Source organism: Lutra lutra, chromosome 8 (assembly GCF_902655055.1).
Source record: "Lutra lutra chromosome 8, mLutLut1.2, whole genome shotgun sequence".
Taxonomy (NCBI): domain Eukaryota; kingdom Metazoa; phylum Chordata; class Mammalia; order Carnivora; family Mustelidae; genus Lutra; species Lutra lutra.
The window spans coordinates 136,211,993-136,225,533 of NC_062285.1; the positions used below are offsets into that span (position 1 = coordinate 136,211,993).

The window sequence follows — 13,541 nt, forward strand, 5'->3', positions numbered from 1 at the left end:
TGATGGTTGCGCCAAGTGAGCTCGGCCGCCATCATGCTCTAGTTTCCCCTTCGCCTCTCCGCGTCCGCGACCAAGGAAGCGGCCTCTGGGATGCTGAGGGGGTGTGTCCCCGAATGATTGGCGCAGGCAGCTCTGCCAATCCTAGCTCGTCAAACGGGAAGCGCTTGACCAATGAGGGGCGACGGCAGCGGCGAGGAATTGGAGGGGCGGAACCGCAGCTTGATGGGCACAAAAGTCAGCCAGTGAGAGCCGGAAGCATCCTCCCTACGGCCAATGGAGTGGGGCTCTGGGCGGGCTCCCGAGTGTTTGTGTTGTGGTTTTGGGGGAGGGAGGTGGAGGGGAAAGTTTGTTTATTTTGTTTTTAGTTTCTGGGGTCCCCGTGTTTCTGGGAGGTGAAGCGGGAGGGAGTGACCCCCCCGCGCCCCTTCAGTCCCCCTACTACGTCGCCTCCATTGCTTGCGGAGAAGCGGGGACCGCGCGCATCGCAGCGCATCGCCTCACAGCGGAACGCCGCGCACTGGGAGCCGGCGCGGCTCGGCGGTGAGTGAGAACCGACGGCCACTGCCGCCCTTCCCCTCCCCCGCGCACCGCCCAGTCAGAGCTGGGCGGCCGGGTGGGCGAGGACAGCCGCGGGAGCGCGCGGCGCGGGCCGGCCTGTCAAGCTGAGGCGCAGCGTGTGCGTGTCCTCGCGAGTGAGCGCGCGCGACGGGGACAGGGCCTGGGTGGGGGGGCGGCGGGAGCGCGCGCGGGCCCCGGCGGGGGCGGCGGCGTTGAGCTCGCGCTCCGTGGGGGCGGGCGTGTGGTGGGTTTGACCCCGGGGCGGGGAGGGACGCGGGCCACGTCCCGCGCGCAGAGAAGGGGCGCCCGGAATGGCAGGGCCGGGGCAGGCAGGCGGGCGGGCACGCGCGGCTCCGGACGTCACGCGCCAGCAGGTGTGAGCTGGGGGAGGGCTTCCGGGTGGGCTGGTCGAGTCGGGTTCGCTTCCCGTCGCTCGGGGGCCTCCGGGGCGGCGAGGCGCTCCCTGTCGCGGCGGAGAGCTGGGGTCCCCGCGGAGGCGCGTCGGGCCCCCTGCCTGGCGGGGCGGGTGGTGCAGAGGGAGGCGTCAGGCCTCCGAGCCTCCCGGTCCCTGCCGGAGCGGGAGCTGCGTGACGGCGCGAACGCGTTCCCCTGCTTAATCCGGGCCGGGGGTGTGGGAGGAGGGGGTGGCGCACCCCTCACCTTAGAGCCCTGCGGCGTGGCCACCTTCGAGAGGCAATTCAGGCTGGCCACGAGGAAATGGGACCAGATGGCACGAGGGATGTTTCCTGTGTCCTCCTGAGCTGGCTACCCTTAGCTTCAAACTAGCGTGTTAGCCAGCGGGGGGCCAGGTACCCTAAAGTGGCTGAGGACACCCAGTAACTGTAGCTTCTTGTTAGGTGTCTTAAGTAAGGACCAGCCCATCCTCAATTCTTTAGGGACAGCGTACTGGTCTCTGTCTTTTAAGGTTCCTTGCTTTCTCATGTATCTCTCGGCTGTTTTATTAGTCTTCAGCATCTATGCTGGAAATTGTGCGAGGAATAAGACGAATTTCAAGGTGGTCATTTGTATTACAATATAAGCAAAATTATGCAAGACAGAATTGACCAGAGATGTTTCTCCATAGTGAATAAAACGTTATGGGTTGCCTTCCTACCCCTCGCCCCCCCACTCCCAGGAGTTAAGTGTACAGAAATAAGGTGTATAAACATCTTGCATCTTAGCATCTTGTGAAAGTTTAAGAATAGAGGCTATTTCCTTCATAGTTGTGGGGAATTTCAGTAGAGGATAGCTTCCTGTTGATTTGGAGAGGCCTCAGTGATTTCTGCTTTGAAACTATATTTATTGTTTTGGTAGTGTTGTGTAAATGCCTCTTTAAAAGCAGAACTTTTAGCACCCCTGCAGCTTGCTGTATGGCTGTAGGTAGGTAGTGGGAGGGATATGAATGGAGCAGGTACCTACACTAAGGGATTTAGAACACAAAGCGACTGGCTTGTCCCACTTGGACACAGCAATGATGATAACAGCTGCCTTTATATTTTCTTGGTTCCTGGCTGTTTGTAGGTGCTTGTCCCAAACATCATTATTTGAGCAGAATAGTTTCTGATAGGACTTAAGAAGAAGAAATTACCAAGCTGCTTTTCTAAAGTACCATATACATTGCTGTGCCCTTGAAAAAATTTTTTTCTTCTTCATTCAAATAGAAGCACTTAAAAATGTTTTAAGTCTGAACAATACTATTTGTTCAAATGATGGTAAAAATATTAACCAACATTCACTGCTTTCTAATATACCAGCCTCTGTATTTTTTTTTTTTTTTTTTTTTTTTCTAATCCTTACCTCAAGTCTGTCATGTAGGTGTCATCACTGTTTTGTGGCCGGGAAAAAGACCATTCAAGAGCTGCACTGCTAGGAACTTGAAGGGGTAGGTTTAGTTAGTTTCACGTCTGTCTGTTTTCAAAGCCTGCACTTATTCCATTTTGCCTCCTAATTTATCCTGAGGAAGAAAGGCAGAAAGGACGCTGAAAAGTAGGAAAAGAAATGAGAAGTGCACTGATGGTGAGGCTGCCCATGCCTAACTTAAGACGTCAGTATTAAATTAAATTCATTCTTAGTTTTTAGAAATTAAGAACATTTTTACAAAATTACATCCCAGCTTTGTTTTCATTTCTTCTCTCTTTCATTCTTATAAATACAAATGCATTCAATTCAGAAGGGCAAGGCTTTCGGAGTGCTTTGTGCAAATCTCTACCCCCAGGACCTTGTTACTGTGATAAATGCCGTGTACTCATCTAGGGACAAGGCATTGCTCACTCTTGTATCTAGGACAGTGCTTGGCACATAGTAGGAACACAGTACATGTTAGCGGACTAAGGAGCACAGTCAAAAATGTAATGACTTCGGGTTTAACAGTTTTAGTTTAATGGGACAATAAGAAAGTGAATAGTTCATGTGCAAAATGCGTATTCTAGAAAAACGCTGGAATGGAGCCACTTGTGGTATGGAAGGTTGGCTCTGCCAGTTTGCTAAATCTCCCAGTTCTCCTTATCTGTTTGAGCTATGTGCTGTTGTTTTTCCTTTCACCTCTGGAGTTCTAAAAGAGGAGGCTGTATTGAGTGCTTTCCTTCACTGCTCGAGTTATGCTTTGAACCTTTCCAGCCTGGCTCCCAGCCTTAGTGAGGCTTTTTTCCAAGGTTGCCAGTTACCTAATGGTTAAAAGTCCCAGAGCATCTTTCTTGGGTTTATCCTGTTGTCTCCCTGCAGCAGTCAGTCCTTTTGACTACCCCTCCCCCTTTAAAAAATAACAGTCACATTAGCTTTTAATATGTGTACAGTTGTATGAATGTGAACACGTGTATAGGTTCATGTAACCACCACCACAGTCAGGATACAGAGTGGTTCTATCATTCCCCCCAAAAACGTCCTCATACTATATTCCTTTTGATTCCCCTTCCTCCTGAGTTCTATCCTGGAGATAAACAAACAGACTTAGGCTCCCTTTGTTGTTTGTTATTCTTTTATTTTTCTCTGTCTACTCCTGAAAAATGTTATTTACTTTGGGTACTTAAAACTATCTATCACGTTTGTATCTGCTAATCTCCATATCCATGCCTGATCTCTCTTCTGTACTCCAAAATCAACATCAGTATTTACCTGCTGGAATGCACTGTGCCTTCCTACTCAGTATGTTTAAAGATTTGTTTAACTTTGCCTCCTAAACCAGTTCTTCCATCAGATTTTTCTGTACTTTTTGGTGATGCCATCCACCTCCCTGCTTGGAACCCTGGAACACTTGGAGGGCCGTATAATAAACTCTCTTATCCCAGACCCGGAATCCTGCTACTTAGCTACAAATATTGGCTCCTACCCCCTTTGCTGCCAAGCTGGCTCCCATTCAGTAGTCTGAGCGGAGCGTAGGTAATTGGAGTCCTTAGAACACCATCAGGTTTGGACCACTTCTCTGGTCAGAAGCCCTTGTAGCTTCCAGTTGCACTGAGGCCTGTTTGGGATTTTATTTTTCATCCTTTGAGGCTCGGTAAGATCTGGCCTCTGCCTCCCTCTCCAACCTTCTCTCATCTCTTTTATGGCCCACCCCCTCCCCCTTTTGGATATCCCAATTACTTGGTCTTTCTTTCAATTCCTTGAATTACCCAAGCCTTTTGCAGGTTTAAGGTTTTTGAACATACCACTCTCCTGGCTTGGACTGTTCCTCCCCACCTCCTCCTTAATCTTCACCCACCTGACTTCAGGGTTCAGATTAAATTGTCACTTCTTCAGAGACACTTTCTTTCTTTTTTTTTTTTTTTTTAAAGATTTTATTTATTTATTTGACAGAGAGAAATCACAAGTAGGCAGAGAGGCAGGCAGAAAGAGAGGAGGAAGCAGGCTCCCTGCTGAGCAGAAAGCCCGATGTGGGGCTTGAACCCAGGACCTGGGATCATGACCTGAGCCGAAGGCAGCGGCTTAACCCACTGAGCCACCCAGGCGCCCCCAGAGACACTTTCATTTATGACCTTCCCCCACTCCATCCAGCCTCGGTCAAGTCTTTGAGAAGCTCCTGTTCCTTTTTCATAGCTCTCACCACGATTGTGATTCAGGACCATGTCTGTTTTGTTTCCCATGTCTCCAGAGCCGAGCCAAGTATCAGGCGTACAATAAACTACCAGTAAACATTTGTTGGCTGTGTTATGAGTCTGGATTTTGTTTTTATAATGTATTGCTTTCTTGTAGTTCCTGGTAGCCTTGCCTTCTACCTCCTACCTTCTCTGAGACTTGATGTCACTGTCGGGAGTGTTGCCACACAGAAAGCTGAAATTGCTGAAGATGGCACCGAGCCTTTTCTCCTTCTGAAGTGTACCCCTGCCTGGGAGCCCTCTGAGGTGTCCTAGATCTAACCCAGACGGGCTGAGCTTGCTGAGTCCGCTGAGCGGTGCACCTTGGTTGTCCAAGCACAGGCTGGGACCAGTGCCTATAGCTGGTCACCAACCCCGCTCACCAACCCCTGCTCTTGATTTCCTCTTCCTCTCTCCACCCAGCCTGTGGCTTCTAAATACCTTGTCTGCTTTCCAGCTGAGCCTGCTTACCCTTTGACATTGGCCAGCCTTTTGACATTGACAACTGCCTCCAGTGTCTTGACCCTCCAGATCACCCCCACACTGATCTTCCTGAAACGGCGCTTGTTTACGTATCCTGCCCCCTCCCCAAATCGACCACAGGCACTTAACGGTTGAAAACCTTCAGTGGTGTTTCATTGCCTAGAGGGCTTCAGCTCCTCAGTTGTTATTCCAGGCTCTGGACTAGCACTGTCCAGTGACGAATGCGAGCCACAAACACGAGCCACATACGTAGTCATAAATATTCTAGTAGCCACAGTTAAAAAGTAGGGTGAAGTAGATTTTCATAAAATCTTATTTACTTCAATATATCCAAATTATTTTATGTAAATGTGTAATCAGTAGAAAAAATGACAGAGATATTTTACAATTTTTTTTTATGTTAGGTCTTTGAAATTTGGAGTGTATTTTTCACTTCATCTCAATTCAGACTAACTGCTTTTCAAGTGCTTAGTAGCCACCGGCTGCTAATGGCTACCATGTTGGACAGCGTAGCTCTAAACCACGTACTCAGCATGGTTGGAGAGCTATACCTAGCTCTTCCTAGGTAATTCTAGCCTCTAGCCTTTTGATAACTATTCCCCTTACCTACAACAAGCCCCTCATCCAAACACGTGACCTTTCTTGCTCAGGAATCCTGAAGTATCCCAAAACTTCACTTCTCACCATTTCCTCTGACCCTTTATCCTTATTTTTGTGTGTATTGCTGTTTTTCTATAAAGTAAATACTTAAAATATTTACGCCTTTGCATTGTTATCTGAGGTAAAGTTCAAGTATTTTAAAAACTGATATTGAGTGCTGCCTGGGTGGCTCACTGGGTTAAGCCTCTGCCTTCGGCTCAGGTCATGATCCAGGGTCCTGGGATCGAGCCCCACATCGGGCTCTCTGCTCAGCAGGGAGCCCGTTTCCCCCTCTCTCTCTGCCTGCCTCTCTACCTACTTGTGATCTCTCTCTCTGTTAAATAAAGAAATTTAAAAAAAACTGAATTGAACAAGGCATGGGTACTGACCAATGGAAGTATGCGCCTGACGAATTAGAACTGATGGCAGCCGTGCACAGCCTCTGTGTTCTCATCTGTGTGTGCCTGCTGAATTACAGTTCTCAGTGTCCTGAGTTGTGTGTTGTTGGCTTCCCCCATCAGACTATAAGTTCTCGAAGGCAGGTTTTTGTCCGGCTCAACTTTGCATCCCTTACAGCTCCTGTGCTGGCCTGTCGTAGGCAGTCCATAAATATTGTAAATAAAGGAACAAATGTTACCTTATATCTTGTTTTATTTTATGTTCTATATTATATCTTTCCAAATAGAAACTAAAATGTAAGTCATTTCAGTTCAGAGATCATGGATTATGGAGGAATATATGGAATTTTTTCTTGATTGTCTTCATAGGAGCATTTCTTCTGAATGAAGATTTGCTTTAAAAAAATAACTGTTGGGGTGTGCTTGGGTGGCTCCACCGGTTAAGCATTGAAGTCTTGATCTCAGGTCATGAGTTCTAGCCCCGATTTAAAAAAAAGGGAGGGGGCACCTGGGTGGCTCAGTGGGTTAAAGCCTCTACCTTTAGCTCAGGTCATGATCCCAGGGTCCTGGGATTAAGCCCCTCATCGGGCTCTCTGCTCAGCAGGGAGCCTGCTTTCTGCCCCCTCTCTGCTTCCCTCTCTCCCTACTTGTGATCTGTCAAATAAATAAATAAAATCTTAAAAAAAAAAAGATATCAACAAAAAAATAACTGGGCGCCTGGCAGACTCAGTCAGAGGAGCATGCAACACTTGATCTCAGGGTTGTAAGTTTAAGCCCCACTTTGAGTATAGAGATTACTTAAAATACAAAATCTTGGGGCGCCTGGGTGGCTCAGTGGGTTAAGCCGCTGCCTTCGGCTCAGGTCATGATCTCAGGGTCCTGGGATCGAGTCCCGCATCGGGCTCTCTGCTCAGCGAGAAGCCTGCTTCCCTCTCTCTCTCTCTCTCTGCCTGCCTCTCCGTCTACTTGTGATCTCTCTCTCTGTCAAATAAATAAATAAATAATCTTTAAAAAAAAATAATAAAAAAATAAAATCTTAAAAAAAAAAAATAACAAGTAACTGTTTTAGGGCACCTGGCTGGCTCAGTCTGTAGAGCATGTGACTCTTGCTCTTGGGGTCCTGCCCCATATTGGGGGCATAGAGATTACTTAAAACATTTGTTAGTGCCCATTGGTGATGGTTAAAAAGTTGAATAAAGATTAAAAAATGATAACTGTTTAGACTTTATTATGGGTTTTTAGGTTGGGTCAGAAATAAAGTTTGGCTTTAATTGAATGAGATTTATTTTCTCTTGTGGTTTGTAAACTGTCTCAGAAAGCAGCTTCAAAAGAGCTCCTTGAAATTAATGCATACTCTCCCGGAGTTAGGAGCACAGTTGGTTTGGGAAAGGCACCGCACTGGGAGTTAAAGTCGTGATTGGTCTGAATGGCAGACATTTGCTTGAATCCGTACCATGTTCCAAGTACAGGAATGAATGAAAATTCAAAAACTATGATAGTATGGAAAAAATGCTCCTTTAACACAGAGATAAATGATTAATGCTTCCTAAGAAGATTTAATTTTTCTCTGCTCTGTTATATCTTACTCATTCCTTGCATGACTGCACTATATCACGTTTTTAGGTCTGTCACTAGATTGTATGTTTCTTAGCACAAAACTCTTGTATTCATCTCTGCGTTCCTAAGTACACACTGTACTTACTGTGCCTGCCATATTATACCCACTCTGACCTCAATAAACGTTTGAGGTCCTCAAATAAATTACTTAGCTTTTCAGAACTTCTGTGTTCTCTTTTGTGAGTAGAGAATTGTTGAAGCTGCAGCAAGAGTCATCTTTTAAAACTGTGTATCTGTTCTGTATGTTATACCGCAAATGTAAAACATTTACTCAAAAAACAAGTTGTAAATCTGATCATACTTGTCCCTTATTTAAAACTGTTAATGAGTCCCAAAAGCCTTGCCATCCCCCTTTTGGAGTATAAACTTCAGGAAAAGAAATAACTGGTCTCTCATGTTCTCTGAATACCCAGTGAAGACCCCGCCTCATTTCCAGTCCCTCTCCCCTTTGCTGCCTGAACTCTCACCACATCGACCCTCTTCTGGTTCCTGAAATGCATTTTCCGCTTCACTCAAGGTCTCCTCCTTACACTTGCTATTTCCGTAGCCTGGAAGCCCCCATACCTGACCTGACCCCCATACCTCCTCAATCCTTGGAGCTCAGTTTATGTGTCACTTCTTTAGTGACTTCCTAATTATCCCCATCTCAGATTAGATGTGCTCCTTTTTTTTTCTTCAAGATTTATTTTTAAGTAACTTCTGCACCCAATGTGGGGCTCAAACTCACAACCCTGAAATCAAGAGTCACGTGCTTAACCCACTGAGACAGCTAGGCGTCCTTAGATGTGCTCCTTTTAAACACTCAGAACACTTAACAGAATTGTAATGGAATAATGATGTAATTTGTGTAGTTTCTTTGTTAGAACATACCTATGTGAGTAAAAATACCTTGTCTGATTTGTTCACATTTGTATAACCAGTATCTAGCACTGTAAGTTGCGCATAGTAGGTACTCATAAGTATTTTTCAAATGAAGTTAGGAAAGAGAACTAAAAATAGAATTTTTAAAAAGTAGTGATTCCAAAAAAAGTAGTCATTCTAACAGTTTAAATAAATATATGGGGGCAGGGTGGGGCTTCCCTTTTTAAATTGTCTCCAAGTTCTTTTTTTTTTTTAATTTCTAGTTGAAATTGGTAAAAATTTGAAGATTTCAGAAAGAATATTGTTCTTAAATTTTTTAAGTTGTCTGAAAATCTTATTTATTATTTTTAAAAGATTTTATTTATTCATTCAACAGAGAGAGAGATCACAAGTAGGCAGAGAGGCAGGCAAAGAGAAGGGGAAGCAGGCTCCCTGCTGAGCAGAGAGCCCAATGCGGGGCTCGATCCCAGCACTCTGAGATCATGACCTGAGCCGAAGGCAGCGGCTTAACCCACTGAGCCACCCAGGCGCCCCAAAAGGATACTCATTAAACTCTAAAATAAGATTTTCAGGGGCACCTGGGTGGCTCAGTTGATTGGGTGTCCAACTCTTGCTTTCTGCTCAGGTCATGATCTCAGGGTTGTAGGATTGAGCTCCGCAGGCTAGAGGTGGGGGTGGGGAGGGGGGGGTCTGAGAGAGAGATTCCCCTCTCAGTAGGGAGTCTGCTTTTCTCCCTCTCCCTCTGCCTGGCCCCCTGCTTTTGCATGCCCTCTCCCTCCCTCCCTTTCTCTCTCTCTTACTCAAAATAAATAATCTTTTTTAAAAAGGGAAGGAAAGGAAGAAAGAGAGAAAAGAAAAGAAAAGCTAGGACTACAAGAATGGGATGAGAAGAGATCTTTGCTCCCAAGCAGTGCACAGCCACGTGGGTGAGGCTGACTTGGGCACAGAGGAGTGCCATCTGATGTAATAAAAGCTGTGATAGACATTGCAAGGGATGGGACAGGAGGGAAGGAAAGTCATCAATACAACTGGAGGTCAAGAAAGCCTTTCCAGGGAAGGAAGCACTCCCAGTAAGTCATGGAAGAAAAGGGCACTTTAGGCAGCGGGAACAGCCTGTGCAGAGGCACAAAGGAGCACATTTAGCACATGGAGAAGATGGCTAGCACAGTGGTATGCTTTATAAAACTGGTCTGGGGGTACAGGGCCAACAGCTGACTTAATAGGCTGTGACATGTCAGCCTCAGACTCTTAGGTTATATTGCGTTTCAGTACTAGAAATGATCTTAGAAATAATGATGTGATTCTGTATATTTGAATTCATAAAGGCATTATAATATGCCATTCAGTGTCAAATATACTCAACAAAACAAAACAAAATAGTAGCGTTCAAAGAAGGTGAGTCATAAACCAGAATGGTTCTTGTCACTGTACATGTAACTATGCTAATGATATCAGGTAGAACTAGAAAGTGGTGACTCATTAAGTTTATCTGTAGGAGCCCAGAGTAAAGGAAGTGACCTCTTGCTTGACTGCCTGAGGTGAGTGCTGATCCGTCTCTCAAGGCCCAGATGCTGAACCAGTGAAAGGGATAAGATCAGAAAGGAGTACCCAAAAGAGCCTCCAGATATGTGTACATTTCTACATCTTGAAGGTTGTTACGTATCTATTACTCTCCCATTGGTTCACTGAACTAGCATTGGTTTAATTTGATTCTCAACCAAAATTGAAAAAGGAATGTTTGTCAACTGGAAATCTAGCATATATTCCTTCATTTTACTCCTCTTCGGTTCATCAGCTCTTGGCTCTCTTGTCACTTCATACCTCCTTTATCACCCCTGTTACTCTTAAGTAGTGCCTCCTTTTGCTCAACCCACCCATCTCTTGCCATCTCTCTTTCCGTAATCACTAAGTTGTTTTTAGTTGCAGTTGTGGAATGCCTCTACGTTGTTGGCTGACCAGTGTTTCCCAGCTTTGCATGTTCAGATATTTTCCAGAATGAAAAAAAACGACGACGCTCTGGTAGTGCTGGTGACACGCAGAAGATGTTAATTGGCCCATTGCACTGCCGGTTGCTACAAATTCTGTGCGTTTATTTATGGACCTAGATTACAAGGGGTGAAGGAGACAGTGGATGGTAGGGAGAATGATAGCAGTGAGTTTAGTTTATTTCACTATGTTTGGAAAGAGGCACTTGGGTGATTCAGTTGGGTGAGTGTTGGCCTCTTGATTTTGGCTCACGTCATGATCTGGGGGTTGAAGGATCCAGCCCTGTGTCAGGCTCTGTGCTCAGTGGTATGTCTGCTCGAGATTGTCTTTCCCTCTCCCCTTCACCCTCCTCTCCCTCTCTTGCTCTAAAATAATGAATAGATAAATCTTTTTTAGAAAGATGTTTGGAAAAGAAAGGAAGGAGACAATGAAAGCAGAACAAGATTGAGAAGACAGGTTAAGGTGAGATAGAAGACCTATTTAAAGGTGTGTAGCAAGGATCCAGGAATGAAAGAAATACTGAAACTGCTTGAGTGGAGAAGGTAGTAGGTAGTCCATAGGGCAAGGCCAACAGATTCCTTCGAAGGACATGGGTGGGTTAATAATCCTTAAAAGTTCCTTGTAGTTCCTTAACTAGAGAAAAGGGAGAAGTTGGGGTTCTTTCTTGGTACCTTGAACTCAAAACAACTTTATACTGCTCTGGCACCCAGCAGAATGGTTTGCACAGAATTTTTTTTAAGATTTTATTTATTTATTTGACAGAGACACAGCAAAAGAGTAGCAGGGGGAGTGGGAGAGGTAGAAGCAGGCTCCTCGCTGAGCAGGGAGCTGGATGCGAGGCTCGATCCCAGAACCCTGGGTCCGTGACCTGAGCCGAAGGCAGACGCTTAACGACTGAGCCACCAAGGTGCCCCTAGGTGTAGACATTCTAAGAGATAAATTCGCAGGATGGAAAGAAAATACTAATTGTAACTTTGTAACTTTGAACTTGTTCTAGTTACTGGATCACACTGTATAGTTTATGATAAATGAATGTGTTTAATAATCCTTTAGTGAATAGGACAGGTTACATTGTATTATTTTCCTAAAACTGTCAATTTATGAAATGTATATATTTAAAATATACCACAATTTTTATAATGCTGTTTTGGCATGTCTTTATTTTAAAAACAATATTGAGAGCCTCAAAAAGTGGAAGTAGATTAGGCTTCCTAATTTAGGCCCTATCAGTATATCTAGAGAAATGTTTCGAGCATCTGCTGGGTTCTGATATGGAAGGAAGGAGATACAAAGTAAAAAGATGAAAACTGAGGCCCTCCAAGGAGCCCAGGTACTTCCCTTCCTGTGAAAATCTGGTAGCTGATGTATCATGCTCCATAGTATCCTCTTCATGAGGAAATCCTTTACCTCTGTGGATGTCTGTCTCTGGAACTTCTTTTTTTTTTTTTTTTAAGGATTTTATTTATTTATTTGACAGAGAGAGAGATCACAAATAGGCAGAGAGGCAGGCAGAGAGAGAGGGGGAAGCAGGCTCCCTGCTGAGCAGAGAGCCCGATGCGGGGCTCCATCCCAGGACCCTGAGATCATGACCTGAGCCGAAGGCAGAGGCTTAACCCACTGAGCCACCCAGGCGCCCTGTCTCTGGAACTTCTGAATATAGAATGTCTGCACTCAGATGGACCAACAGATTTTAAAATAAATCTCTTCCTGAGTACTCTTTTGACAGCCTTTTCACTATAAAAGTTTTATATTTTTATACCAACGTATTTAAAATTTATGATGTTTTTATTTTACAGTTTGGCTCTGGCCCCTTAAAAGGACACACTACTGATTCCCACTTAAACCACACAGGTGGGTCTGTGGATTGGTGTAAAGAGAGGAGGTCTTTTTATGCCCTCACACGGGCATTCCTGAAACACAGACCCAGACGGGAAAACATTACTTTTAAAACACCATGAGAATTAGTGAGAAGGCTCTTTGTAGAAAAAAAACAAAAACAAAACAATAGAATGAAAGTGCAAAACACATCACATTTCAAGCCAGTAAGGGCTGGTTTGAAAACTTTTAAAAGGGGACCCTGTGCCCCACACACAGCTTGTGAGTAGGCCTCAGCACATTGTGACACCGCCCTACGCTTCCTGAACCTGCCAGAGCCCCGGCTCAACACTGATGTTTTGTGTTTGCTTTGGAAGCGGATGCTCTCTAGACTTTTATTTACTGTACTTAAAAATGCGTATTTAATGTCATTTTCTCTTGTTTTCCTTTAACCTCCCAAAGACTTGGGAATTGTCATTAAGGATGCTTTTTTTTTTTTTTTAAAGATTTTATTAATCCATTTGACAGATCAGAAGTAGGCAGAGAGGCAGGTGGTGGTGGGGGGGAGAGCAGGCTCCCTGCTGAGCAGAGACGCAGGGATGCAGGGCTCAATCCCAGGACCTGAGATCATGACCTAAACTGAAGGCAGAGGCGTAACCCACTGAGCTACCCAGGCGCCTCATTAAGGGTGCTTTTAAGGCAGGTCGCTCTGGAGAGGGGCCTCTGCTTCCCCTCCCTTAAAAGTTGTTGACTTTATTGGGTCCATCACTGGTAACCCACCCTCCCAATTCCTGAATCTCAGAATCCTGAAACATTGAATCTTGGAATATTACCATATTCTTTAGCTTCTTTCTCTGTGGCTTTGGACGTTGAGTCTCTCCTTTTTTGTTTCAATGCCACCATCCTGACTCTAAGTCATCCTCAGGCTATGGCCAGATTATTAAAATAGCTTCCTGTCAGTTGTTCTGTTCCTGGTTCTCCCCAGAACACATTCTCTACATGTTATTTTCTTTTCTCAACCTGTGCAATCCAGGTTTTACTCTGTGAAATCCAAACACCCACGTCTGAGCTACCTGCTTTACTGCTTCCAGCCATCAACTGTCACTCCCTACAT

General features: G+C 45.2%; 1 protein-coding gene across 3 annotated transcripts in view; it reads left to right on the plus strand.

The window, feature by feature from the left end:
- The first annotated feature begins 256 nt into the window (after positions 1-256).
- TNRC6B (trinucleotide repeat containing adaptor 6B) overlaps positions 257-13,541 on the plus strand; it is a 263,359-nt gene continuing 250,074 nt past the window's right edge. Inside the window, exon 1 of one of the 3 annotated variants that reach the window (XM_047741007.1) lies at positions 257-540. The gene's annotated coding sequence lies outside the window, so the exon portion shown is untranslated. The other 2 variants (XM_047741002.1, XM_047741000.1) reach the window with 2 other exon arrangements.